This window comes from Pezoporus wallicus, unplaced genomic scaffold (assembly GCF_028554395.1).
Source record: "Pezoporus wallicus isolate ANWC-B61680 ecotype Strahan unplaced genomic scaffold, APGP_CSIRO_Pwel_v1 contig_5104, whole genome shotgun sequence".
Lineage (NCBI taxonomy): Eukaryota > Metazoa > Chordata > Aves > Psittaciformes > Psittacidae > Pezoporus > Pezoporus wallicus.
In genome coordinates this window covers 2,212,511-2,223,358 of record NW_026637335.1, presented here as the reverse complement: position 1 = coordinate 2,223,358, position 10,848 = coordinate 2,212,511, and the positions used below count along the sequence as shown (strand labels likewise).

The window sequence follows — 10,848 nt, the reverse complement described above, 5'->3', positions numbered from 1 at the left end:
ACTTTTCCTAGCAGCTATGTCTGACCTTGTTGTGTTCTGTTTAGCTATTATGGGGAGTACCTGGCAAGGTTTGTTCAATGAGCTGCATGCTGGGAACTTTGGATGAGGAGCTTTTTGCAGAGCACACAGCATTGGAGCATCTTCTGAGCATGGACAGGAGCCACAGATCCCTGCCTGCCCCTCTGGGCTCTTACAACTGCCTCATTCTCTCTCCTCCCAATCTTGTCTTTTCCTGGTGGGCTTTCTTCCTCCAAACCAGAGAGGACTTCAGGGGCTGCTTTGCACTTGAAAGAAGGAAAGATAAAAAAGTCTCATATAAAAAAAAAAAAAGAAAATGTTTAATTAGAAGAAGCTTAAGCTCTTTTAAGGTAAGCTTTAATGTCTGTTTCTGCCTCCATCCCATCAGAGCCTTGGGGTGCTCCCTCCCTGTCCTGTGTTTCCACCTGGACAAGGGCAATGGGCCACCTCACCAACAAGGGAGATGTTTTCCCATTCAGCCCATGTCGCTCAGCTCGGGGAGACACATAATGAAGTTGCTGCGCTCTCACTGCCTCCCCAGGCTGTGACATGTTCAATACCATCACAAATTACTGCTTGGGTAATGCATGATTAATCCAGCACAAAGTACCTGCCAGGCGGTGGGGCGCTGCAGGAAGCCCTGCCAGCAGCTAACTGTAGTATGCTAACAAGGGGTGGGAAACAGCAGCCAGGTGTGTGAATGAGGCCACTGCTCCCCTGTGATGGAGAAGTGGGGTGTACGGGCAGGGATGCAGTTACATGAGGTCCAGCACCTCCCCAAGCAGCACTGATTTCTGCTGAGCAAGACCGTGAGAACCGCTGCAGAGATGTGGTGGTGGAAAGCGATACAGGCTCTGAGTGATGGGACATGCTGGACCTCTGCCTCTGCAAAACCCCTGAGCTTGCAGCTATCTGCCTGTTGAACCCCAGCTTCTACTTCTGGGGACTCTTCTGAGCCAGTGCCAGGTCAGTTCTGCACAAGGACTGTCGCTGTGGGACCGCTCCAGTCACACCACAGGCACTAGCTGATGCTGACCACCAAAGTCTCACTGTTCCAGATGCCAAACCAGGCAGGCAAGGGTTACTGAACTGCAACCACGTTTTGAGGAAAATGTTGAAGATATTTCCCATCCTTAGTGGGATGAAAAAGTAGAAATCTTCACTGACCACAAAATTGGACCTAATAATTTCCAAACTGTTTCTTGGACCTGAAACAACTGTTTCTTCATTTTCTCAGAGACCATCTCAACAGATTTTTGAGCTGTTTGGGAATGGCAGACTTTTACTTCTGGTTTGTTGTAACATTCTGGGGTTTCTTAGAATTTTTGGTGCTGACTCTATGATTTTCTCCAGGACCAGTTTGTGAAAATTTGTAAATAAAAAGTTTATTTTCAAATGACATAAGGGAGAAAGCAAACTAACTGGGGAAGTGCTGAAACCAGTATGTTGTCCCAGACAGTTTTGGTTCTGATTAATTGTGTTCAAACTCAGACAACTTGATCCGCTTCCTCAAGAAGGAAAATCCTGTGGCCAGCACAGGCTGCAGATGAAGCCAGGCTAAAGCCCCTGCCACTGCGTGCCTGAAGCATCGTCCAGCTCCAGGGGAAGATGCCAGGGGTTGTGGAAATCCAGCTCCACCCAGGGCGAGCATGGCTCAGCCACACAAAGCATTTTGTGCCGTCATGGGCCCCTGAGGAGCTGACAGACTGCAACAACCTTTGGTCTTGACTGAGCTGCTTTGGATTTAAGCAAATGACCTCTAGGTGAAAGCTTCTGTATCCTATTACCAACGAGGACCCGGACATTTATTTATGAAGAAAACATCCCATAGACCAGAAGTCCACGAAGGGAGAGAAAAAGGTTCCCAGAAAAAGCCAACAAATTGTAGGTACTCTTGTGTTACATGAGTTTTAACTAAAGCCTCTCCTCTCCACAGAGCAGCAGCAAACACAGTGGGAAATAAAAACAAAATTACCACTGCAAAGCCTATAATTGCATTTCAAAACCTACAGCTATTAATTCCCACAAGCACCAGGATCAGAACTACAAATAAAAGCATCCGCCGATGTGCTCAGCATTCGGGGAGATGCTCTGCGAGTGCAACCGAAACGCTTTCTCTGCTTGTAGGATTTTTTTCACATGTGCTTTTTACCCCAAATAAAGCAATTACTTTTACAAAGCTGCCTGAGATCCCACATCATTAGCAGAACTCAGGGGTGGATTCTCAAATAGCTGTATTTTTTGCAAGGAGAACTGAGAGGCCTTTTTCCTCCTGCTAAGATGTAGAGCTCACACAGCTGCCTGTGGCACCACGATGTGTAGCTCTGTGGTTCAGGGTGCCCATGATGCTCAATGGGAGCAGCCCTCAGCAGTGACCAGGGACCATGCAGGGAGGGAAGGCAGGCAGGCCACGACCTCATGCACTGTCCCAGGGACACAACCAAAAGCCTTTTTCAAAGTTGGCCATTTTTATACCTGTTTGGGCCTGAGTACCTTACCAGGGATCTTCTTTCTTTAGTTTTTCTCCTTTTCCTTTTAATTTTCTTTTTATTTGACTTTTTTTCCCTTTTCCCTTTTTTCCTTTTCCCTTTCCCTTTTTTCCTTTTCCTTTCATTTTCCCTTTCCCTTTTCCCCTTTCCTTTTTTCCCTTTTTCCTCTTTCCCCCTTTCCCTTTCCCTCTAATTTTCCCTTTTTACCTTTCCCATTTCCTTTCCCTTTCACTCTCCCTCTCCTTCTCAATTTTCCCTTTCCTATTCCATTTTTTTTTTTTTTTAATCAGGATGACAACGGTTTCTTGGGCACTGCCTGGTGCTGAGCTCAGGTGGTACCAAATCTAAGGACTATCTCCTTTGCCTCCCCAACAGACAGAGTTAGGAATCCAACAGAGTTAGGAATCCTCCTGCAGCCCCTCACCTGGGGTGCTGCCGGGTGCCTGTAAACACCTCATGGATTGCTCTGTGTTAGGCTTTACCCATAGACCCTACAGAAATGCCCTGCCAAGGCAGGAGAACACCAGCGTCCTCCTTGGAGCACTGCATCCTGAGAGCATATGGCTTCTGTGGGACAAGGAGGGGATGGAGCAAGGGGGACCCTGCAACTGGGGCTGCCCCTGTGATGAGGCTTACCTCTCTGCAGGGGTGCGTTAGTCAGCTGGAACACATAGAAAATGCAGGTGGGGTTTTATAGTCTTTATCTCTACTTTCAAATAACCTGTGTTTTAATTCATCTTTAATTAAAAGGGGGAAAATATGCCCAGGTAAACAATTTCCAAGCAGACGATGGGCCAGAGCAACAGAGAATTCCTTTGACCAAACAGGTCCAACTTTTTTAAACTTTTAATTAAAAACATCAGAAATTTTGCCACAGTAAATTGCCCAGTAATCTGGCCTTTTGAAGAGCTTTAATTAGGGCTATTTGGCCCCATGCAGGATGCTCCCTGTGAATAAGCTCCGCAAGTGAAAGGGCTCATTCCCCATGATGGGAACTGGGGCGGTTGGTGCGAAGGGAGTGCAGGAGCACCCTTAGCAGAGTCAAGTCCATGGGGACACCCTCCCTTTGAGGTCCCCTCTGAGGGTCACTCAGACACTTGGTGTTGCTCCTGGGCCACCTCCTGAAGCTGTTACTGTTTCTGCTACAGAAAGATGGAGGAAATAAAACCTATACATGGGGCTGCCTACACAAGCTGAAGTTATTTTGCATGCAGCTTATTAACTGAGAATTGATTTGTATGGTTGACCTGTACCGATTTTCTAACACAGCAGGACCTCCCTCACAAAGCTGCTGCAACCTCTCAAAGGGCTCCATAAGAAAGACACAGTCACTTGGGTCTCTTGTGACTGGTCCTTCGGGTCAGGGTTGGGATGCACAGTGCTTGATTTCCATGGGTAGGAGCTAAACCAGGTTATTCCAGGCTTGTAGCTGTGGCCAGGTTTCCCCAGATGCTCAGCAGCTTTTCTTTCTGCTGTTTTTCTCTTAAAAGAGAAGACCTGCGGGCTCCTCGTAGCAATGGATGTTTTCTGGGACTTGTTCCAGGACATCTCCCACTCCCATCACTCTGCTCCGATGCCAGCTTCATGTACCGCTGCATCCCTCCCACTGTAGGTTCCATGGCTCATCCTGCCCAAGAGAAACCTGGGGAGGGGGAGGCTTATTGTTGCAGTGTGGGTTAAATACCACAGCACTAAATTCGTTTGGAGAAGAAAATATTTCACAGTTTCTACCAGAATTTCTGTTGCAGCTTCAAAGGGAGCACACTCCTTTCAGAGCCCAGGAATTTAAGAGTTTCCCCTGAGCACAGACGAGCTCCTGCTGCCATTGGGTAAGAAGTTAGAAAAGAGAAAATATTTTGAAGAAATCAGAACAAGGAAGTAAAAAAACACACACAGAAAAAAAAAAAAAAACAACCAACCCATAAGTGCCTGCACAATAAAATTAAAAAAATAATAATAATAAAAGAAGAAGCATGTGTTAGAGATGGAGCTGCTCCAGGAATGAAAGAGCTGTGATAGGCATGTGTTGATGCCACCAGGCATAACAGAAAAGAAAGGAAAATCAGGATAGTGGTTTTTTTTTAGCATTTACTCCAAAAACAGTTGCTGAACACAGTGCAATCTCTTTGATAGGAAGGTTAATTGAAAGAAATGGTACAGACCCTTTGGAACTCAGTCTTAAATAGCTCCAAAGAAGAAATGTTTTGGGCAAATAAAGGAAGACAAAGAAAGTGCAGTAAGAGCAGGAAAACAGAAGATTTAAAAAAGACTTGGGATAAAATGAAGCAGGAGCTTCATGCCCAGCTCCTAACACCACTCACTCTCACTGTGGCAGGATTTGTGTCCTATGTATGTTGTGCTGTGCCCCATTGCACCACAGCTGCAAACCCAGAAACACTAAATGCAGAGTATCACAAGCTTTTTCCTGAATGGTGATGAGAAAGTAAAGGATAAAGGATAGAAAGTCAGACTTATAACTTCCTCCCCAGGCCTTAACTTGAGCCATTGCACAGGTCACGAACCTCCATGTGAGGACACTTTCAGAAGTCTGTAGATCCTGTTTAATATTCTTCCCCCAGGCCTTTTTGTTCTTCAGCCTTGGGCCAGACTGAGAAATGAAAACACTGAGCTGGGAAAGTCAGGAACAATTCCTGGGGTCTGAAAATCCAACAAAAATCACCATGGGGTGCAAACATCATGGGAGAACTTCTGTGCAATAGTTTTCAGTGTGAGTTCAAGATCAAATGGGTTCAAGATAGCCATTTGAGCTGCTGGATGCTTCTCTGAATTTTTTGCCTTGTTTCTAGCCAGCACTTCTCCAAGGCTGCACTGACAGTGCTGGCTGTGCAGGAATAAGCTTCGTCCCTCAGCACTTCCAGGCCTCTCTGTGCTCCTCTTTGTGGCAGCATGCACCCCATTAGCCACCTTCATCCATCCCAAACAGCCCCCTGAGTCCAGTCCCTGGGTCTCTTTGGCTCTGGGAACACACCACACCACACCACATCAGCCCAAGGCATCTGTGCCTCCCATCTACGGGGTGAACGTCTGACGGGGAATTTCTAACCCCTGGCTCCATCGCCAATATTTGAGCTATGCTGTAATTGGCCGTAAAAGCCTCATGGTGTTGTTTGTGCGCCTTGATTAGCTGAACGTGAAAAGCACTTACAATGCAAATTTCCCTTTAAAATTCTGTTTCCTGCAAATCCTCAATGAATCAGCTGTTGAAATCTCCCACTGAGAGCACTCTTGCCAGTAAAAGTTGATAGTGCTAATGTTTGTGGAGTGGGAACACAAAAGGGGAACAAGCAGCTAAAGCAAACTAATCTGAACCATCAAATATTTGCGGAAAAATACATACATTATCTGCCCCAATCTGTCCCTGATGTTTCACCCCACGCCCAGCCGAGATTGATAGCCACATACCCAACCTCTTTCCTTTCAGAAATGAAGATGCAGCTGTGTTTTCTTTGTTCATACTCCCTTTTTCAAATGCTGCTGTTGCCTTATTGAAGTCTTTGAAAAATATTCTGTATAGAAACAATTCTGCCGACACATCAGTTTTCTCTGTGCTTTCCTCTCCCCCCTCCTTCTTCACCACCGAGGCCATTTGCATGAAAATGACCGCAATATTTCTGAAGCCATCACCTGGCTCCTCAGTTTCTGCTGCTGTCCTTCCTGTGAGGTCATTTCTTCTACGTGATGATGCAAGCAGCCAGAGGGGCATGTTTCAGATGCCAGGAGGGGAGCCAGCAGGCGGGGGTGCAGTGCTGGCTGGCACCCAGACACCAGCTCCTTCCCCCCAGTCACACCAGCACCACAGCCCCCAAGTCCTTCCTGTCTCCAGCCATGGGACTGTCACAGCAGGAACTTCATCACCACCTGGGACTACTCATTTCTGAAAAGAGCATTTATCCAGGCACAGGCTTCCCGGAGAAACTCTAGGAAGCAGAAGGAAATCAGGGCCCTGTGCAAGAAGGGAAAGATGGGGAGGGGCTTCTCTGAGCGAGGGGTGCTTTATCACCACAAACGCTTTCTGCTCTGCCAAACTGAAGAGCCCAGCAGTCCCCCCACTGCCTTGCATGCACAGGAAAAGGGCCAGGTCTCAGATGCAGACTTGGGCTCAGACTCTTGGCTGGGAGGCAGCACTGCTGGAGGCTCCGTCCTGCACAGCACAAGATGCTATTGAAATGGGTTTGAAGGTCTGTGACAGCTTTTATGTATCATAGAATCATAGAATAGTTAGGGTTGGAAAAGACCTTAAGATCATCTAGTTCCAACTCCCCTGCCATGGGTAGGGATGCCTTACATTAGACTAGGCCATACTAGGAAGATAGCCATAGGTCTTTCCAGGCAGAAAGGACCACCAGCACTTGTCTCATCGCACCGGACCCTTAAGGGAGGCCAAGGTGTTTGATGCACAACAGGCCAACCAGCTCCACCAAGCGCGTTGATGCTGGAGAATGCTGTCTGGGAAAACTTCTGCTCTGCCTTTCTAGGTATCCAAACCATTCTGGGATTAAATAAGAAGTACAGAAGCATCTCACAAGACTGCCTGGTGCAAAGAGACCTTCTAAGATAGAGACGGAATGATATAAAGCTGCTCCATAGCGTTCCACAGCCATGGGCATGTACTTTGTCAGCTTCTGCTTCAGAGTTCTTCTGCCCCTGCCTGCTGCTTCTCCCTCCTCCACAGCAGCACTTAGCCCAGCAGTGTTTAGTGCCAAGTCCCCACCCTGAGCCCTGGACAGGCTGTCCAATACCACGTCTCACCCTGAACTTGCTTGCTTACAAAGGGGAAGAAACCCAAAGCTGGAGCTAGTGTAAAGCAGAGTCTTCTCCCCCCTCAGCATTCACACAGGGGACGTGACTGGGGAGCAAAGACTAAAGCAGATGGGAGGCAGGACCTCCCCAAAACACCCAGCACATGAAGAAATTCTTTGTGTCCCGCTCAATGAGCAGAGAGCCAGGTATGATCTGAGCTCAATTTGATTTAGAGTATGTAGGATTTTAAATCTCCCATTACTGTCATGGCCTCAGCCTTTCCTTGCTTTATTTTCCGTATTTTTTTTTTCCCTGCATTATCTTCTTTCATCAAAATCTGGTTTCCTCCTGCTGGAATCACCACATTCCTGATCTATATGCAGATTAAACCCTGGGAACAGATGCTATTGTCAACTTTTATTAGTTTATTGCATTAAGAAAGGAAGAGATCTTTGCAGTCATCAATATAAAATAAGACACCCCTCTTCCACTGAAAGCCTCATCTCCTGGAAGTGACAGCAAGAAAACAAAAGCTCTTCTGAACTGGAGCCATAGTCACAAATCAGGGCCCTTGTATTGGCTGCAGATGACACCCGAGAGTTCTGGGATGTGCAGAGAGGTCCCCAGCGCATGCAGAAACTCTGTGATGCCCTTATGCAGAAGGCAAATGATTTCTGAGTTCAGCACTGAGCCTCATGAGGGGAATTCCACTCCCAGGAATAAGCAAATGATGAGGCCGCTTTGTGTATTTGTATTATCCTCTCCATTCGTGTTCTACTTAAAAAGATGCTCCACCATCCCATCCACAACACCATTTTTCAGTTATGGGGAGGCTTCTGCCATGGCCTCACGCTTTGCTCCTTTGCTGTTTGTGCAACTACTATTCACACATGGGCCTCCAGCTGCAGCTCTCCTGCTGGAAAGGAACCATTGGGCGCTCTGCTCGGCGGAAGATAAGAGCAGTAGGAGAGCTGCCAGCTCAGTGAGAAGGGAGAGCAAGAAAAGTACCCGCAGCCTTTTTCCCACATGCTTGTTGGGAACTTGAACTTGGCTCCCATGGGCTGAAGGAAAACACTGGAAATCAACTGAATATTTTGTATTTCCTGGGCAGTTGGAGGAGATGAGCACTGTAGGTCTCTTGCAACTGAAAATAGTCCACTCTTGTCTAGTCTAGTCCAGTCTATTTCTATTATTTCTATTTCTACCCTATCCTTCCCTGTTGTATCCCCTCGATGTAATGTAAACTGAATCCAACTTAGCAGTGCTTCGTGCAGAAGTGGCAGCACAGCCCAGGCATGCATGTGCCCCTCTGCAGTGCTGGCTCCCTCCTGATATGCTCCCAGCCGTGCTCCAGGTGCCCCTCATCTCTCTTTACAGCTCTTCTCTCCCTCTTTGTCTCTCTTGATGAGGCCTGACAAGCCGTGGTGGTTGAAAAAGAGTGGGGGCTCTGAAAAAATGCACGTATTGGGTGCAGCAGAGGGGAGCAGGGACCAGGATGGCACAGGAGGTGCCTGCAGAGGTGATTCCCCTCCTAGAAACTAGTTCTTTTCCCACCTTGTTACATGCAGCACTGGGGAGGCAGCCGGGATGTGCTGGGTGTCGGAAGAAACTACTCCATTGCAGGTCATGTTTTGAAGTCCCACAGCCCTGGAAGTCTCTGTCTCCTCCCTTGTGTCCAGAGGCCTGGTGACGGGCATGCTAGACAAGCCCCCATCAGACCCTACAGCCTCAACCCAGAGGGTTTTAAAAATGCCAAAGGAGCAGCTTGCTGCCGCCTGTAGGGAGGGAAAAAGCAAGTGGAAGCACAGCAAAGGAAATGTAAGAGAAAGCGAGGGAAGCTGCGATTTTAGGGAGCAAGCTTTGGTTTACGTTTTATGATGTTTTCCTGGCAGATGTCCTGGCGTGCTGAGCATTTGTTCTGCGACTCCTTATGGGGAGGAGGAACAGGGGGTCACCGGAGAACATTGCTGCTGAGGGAAATGGAGGGGAATTGCTGTTCCCTCTCACTCCTGGGCATGCAACTGGGTTAATGGGGCATGTATTTTTAGTGCTGACTGGCCAAGCCTGCACTGCTGTTGTCACTTTTAACCTGGAGGCCACAAAACCTGGTGAAGAGCTCTATAGAAAATGAGATTTGCTGCAAAGCACTTGTATTTCTGCTTGCTTTCCCCCAGCTGCAGCCCCCCAGGATGGTGAAGAGCCCTGTGCAGGGAAGTGGGCACCCACCTGAACCCACTCTTTCATTCTCTTGCTTTGCCAGGTCACAGCAACTCACTGCAAAGGCAGTTGGCTGAAATCACATGAAGAGACCGATTTCTTCCCCAGCTCTGCTGCAGCTGGCTCGCTTGCATGGAGCCTCTCACCCTTGCCCCATGAGCTACCTTCTTCCCATCATCTGAGGCAGGGGATCACTTCTGGGGGATTATTTAACTCCTGTGCCTGCCCAGGCACTGCGGTTCCAGGAGTGGTGCTCTCAGTGACCGCGCTACACAGAAGCTACTGCAGGTAAAGCTCCAGCTCCCTCGGATAGATGGAAACACTTAACTCTATTAACCAGTCACTTCCACGCTTGCTGACTTGCATTTGAACCAAAGCAGGTTCAGCAGGGAAGCACGAAAGGCAACTTCTTGTCAATGCAATTCAAACTGACACCTTTGGTTCCTGGCAGTCCTGAAAGACCTCAACGCTCTCTGCAGTTCTGGTTTGGTCCTTCTGTTTTATTCTCTAAAATTCCTTCTTGCAGCAGAGTTGGTAGGCGTGATTAAATGTTTCCTTAGTTCTAAGGGTGTTACAGCAGCAGGTAAAATAACCAGACCAAAACAGAGAGGATCCAGCAGTCACTGTCAGCAGCTTGCAAGCTGCTGATGTCTTCCTTAGTGGTGCCCTTGGCAAGGGAAGCTGTCACGCTGGCAGGACAGTGCAGACCAGAGCCTGCTGTGCTGCCAGCAGCCTGGCCAGGGCAGGGGTTTTCTGCTGCTGCCTCCCACCTCCTTCCTTGCCCTTGGGTGCAGCAGGAGGGATGCTGCCTCCCTATCCCACCTCCACTGCTGTCTTCGCTTCAGGGATCACCTCTTGCATCTGCAGTCAGTTTGCATCTGCAACCTGTAATCCTGGGGGAGTTAAACAAGTTCTAATTAGAACCTACATTCCAGCACGGCCTGAAGATTTCCTCTGCACCCAAAGCCTTTGGTTTCCTTTTTCTTTTTCCTTTCCCCCCCTCTTTGCATTTTTTTTTTTCTTCTTAAACTCCATTCTGATTTCTGCATCCTGTGGGTTGGCAGAAATGTGGCATCCTGCACTGCACGAGGGAACAGGAGTGAGCCTGTGTGTGTGAGAGGGAACCTGTAGCAGGGCTGAGAACGACATGCTTGGCTCGTGGTCCCAGCTGTGATATGAGCTGGCTTCCCCTTATTGATTTCAGTAATGCAGGGGATTTGGAACAAGCTGGATTGGGTAATGGGCTATAATTTGGTCCAGGTTTTACGAATACATTGTTGAATATCCAAAAGGAACAAGAACTCTGTGGAGACTTCTGGGAGGAGGCAGAAACCTGGGCTGAGTATCTGAGTGTTCTCCGAGG

The 10,848-nt window shown here is 48.1% G+C and overlaps 1 long non-coding RNA gene across 1 annotated transcript; it reads right to left on the bottom strand.

Annotated features, from left to right (window-relative positions):
• Nucleotides 1-244: 244 nt before the first annotated feature.
• On the bottom strand, nucleotides 245-6,285 carry LOC130596789 (uncharacterized). The gene is made up of 2 exons (XR_008971613.1): nucleotides 5,931-6,285; nucleotides 245-310 (listed from the first exon to the last, which is right to left on the bottom strand). It is a non-coding gene; the product is annotated as an uncharacterized LOC130596789 (long non-coding RNA).
• Nucleotides 6,286-10,848: the final 4,563 nt, after the last annotated feature.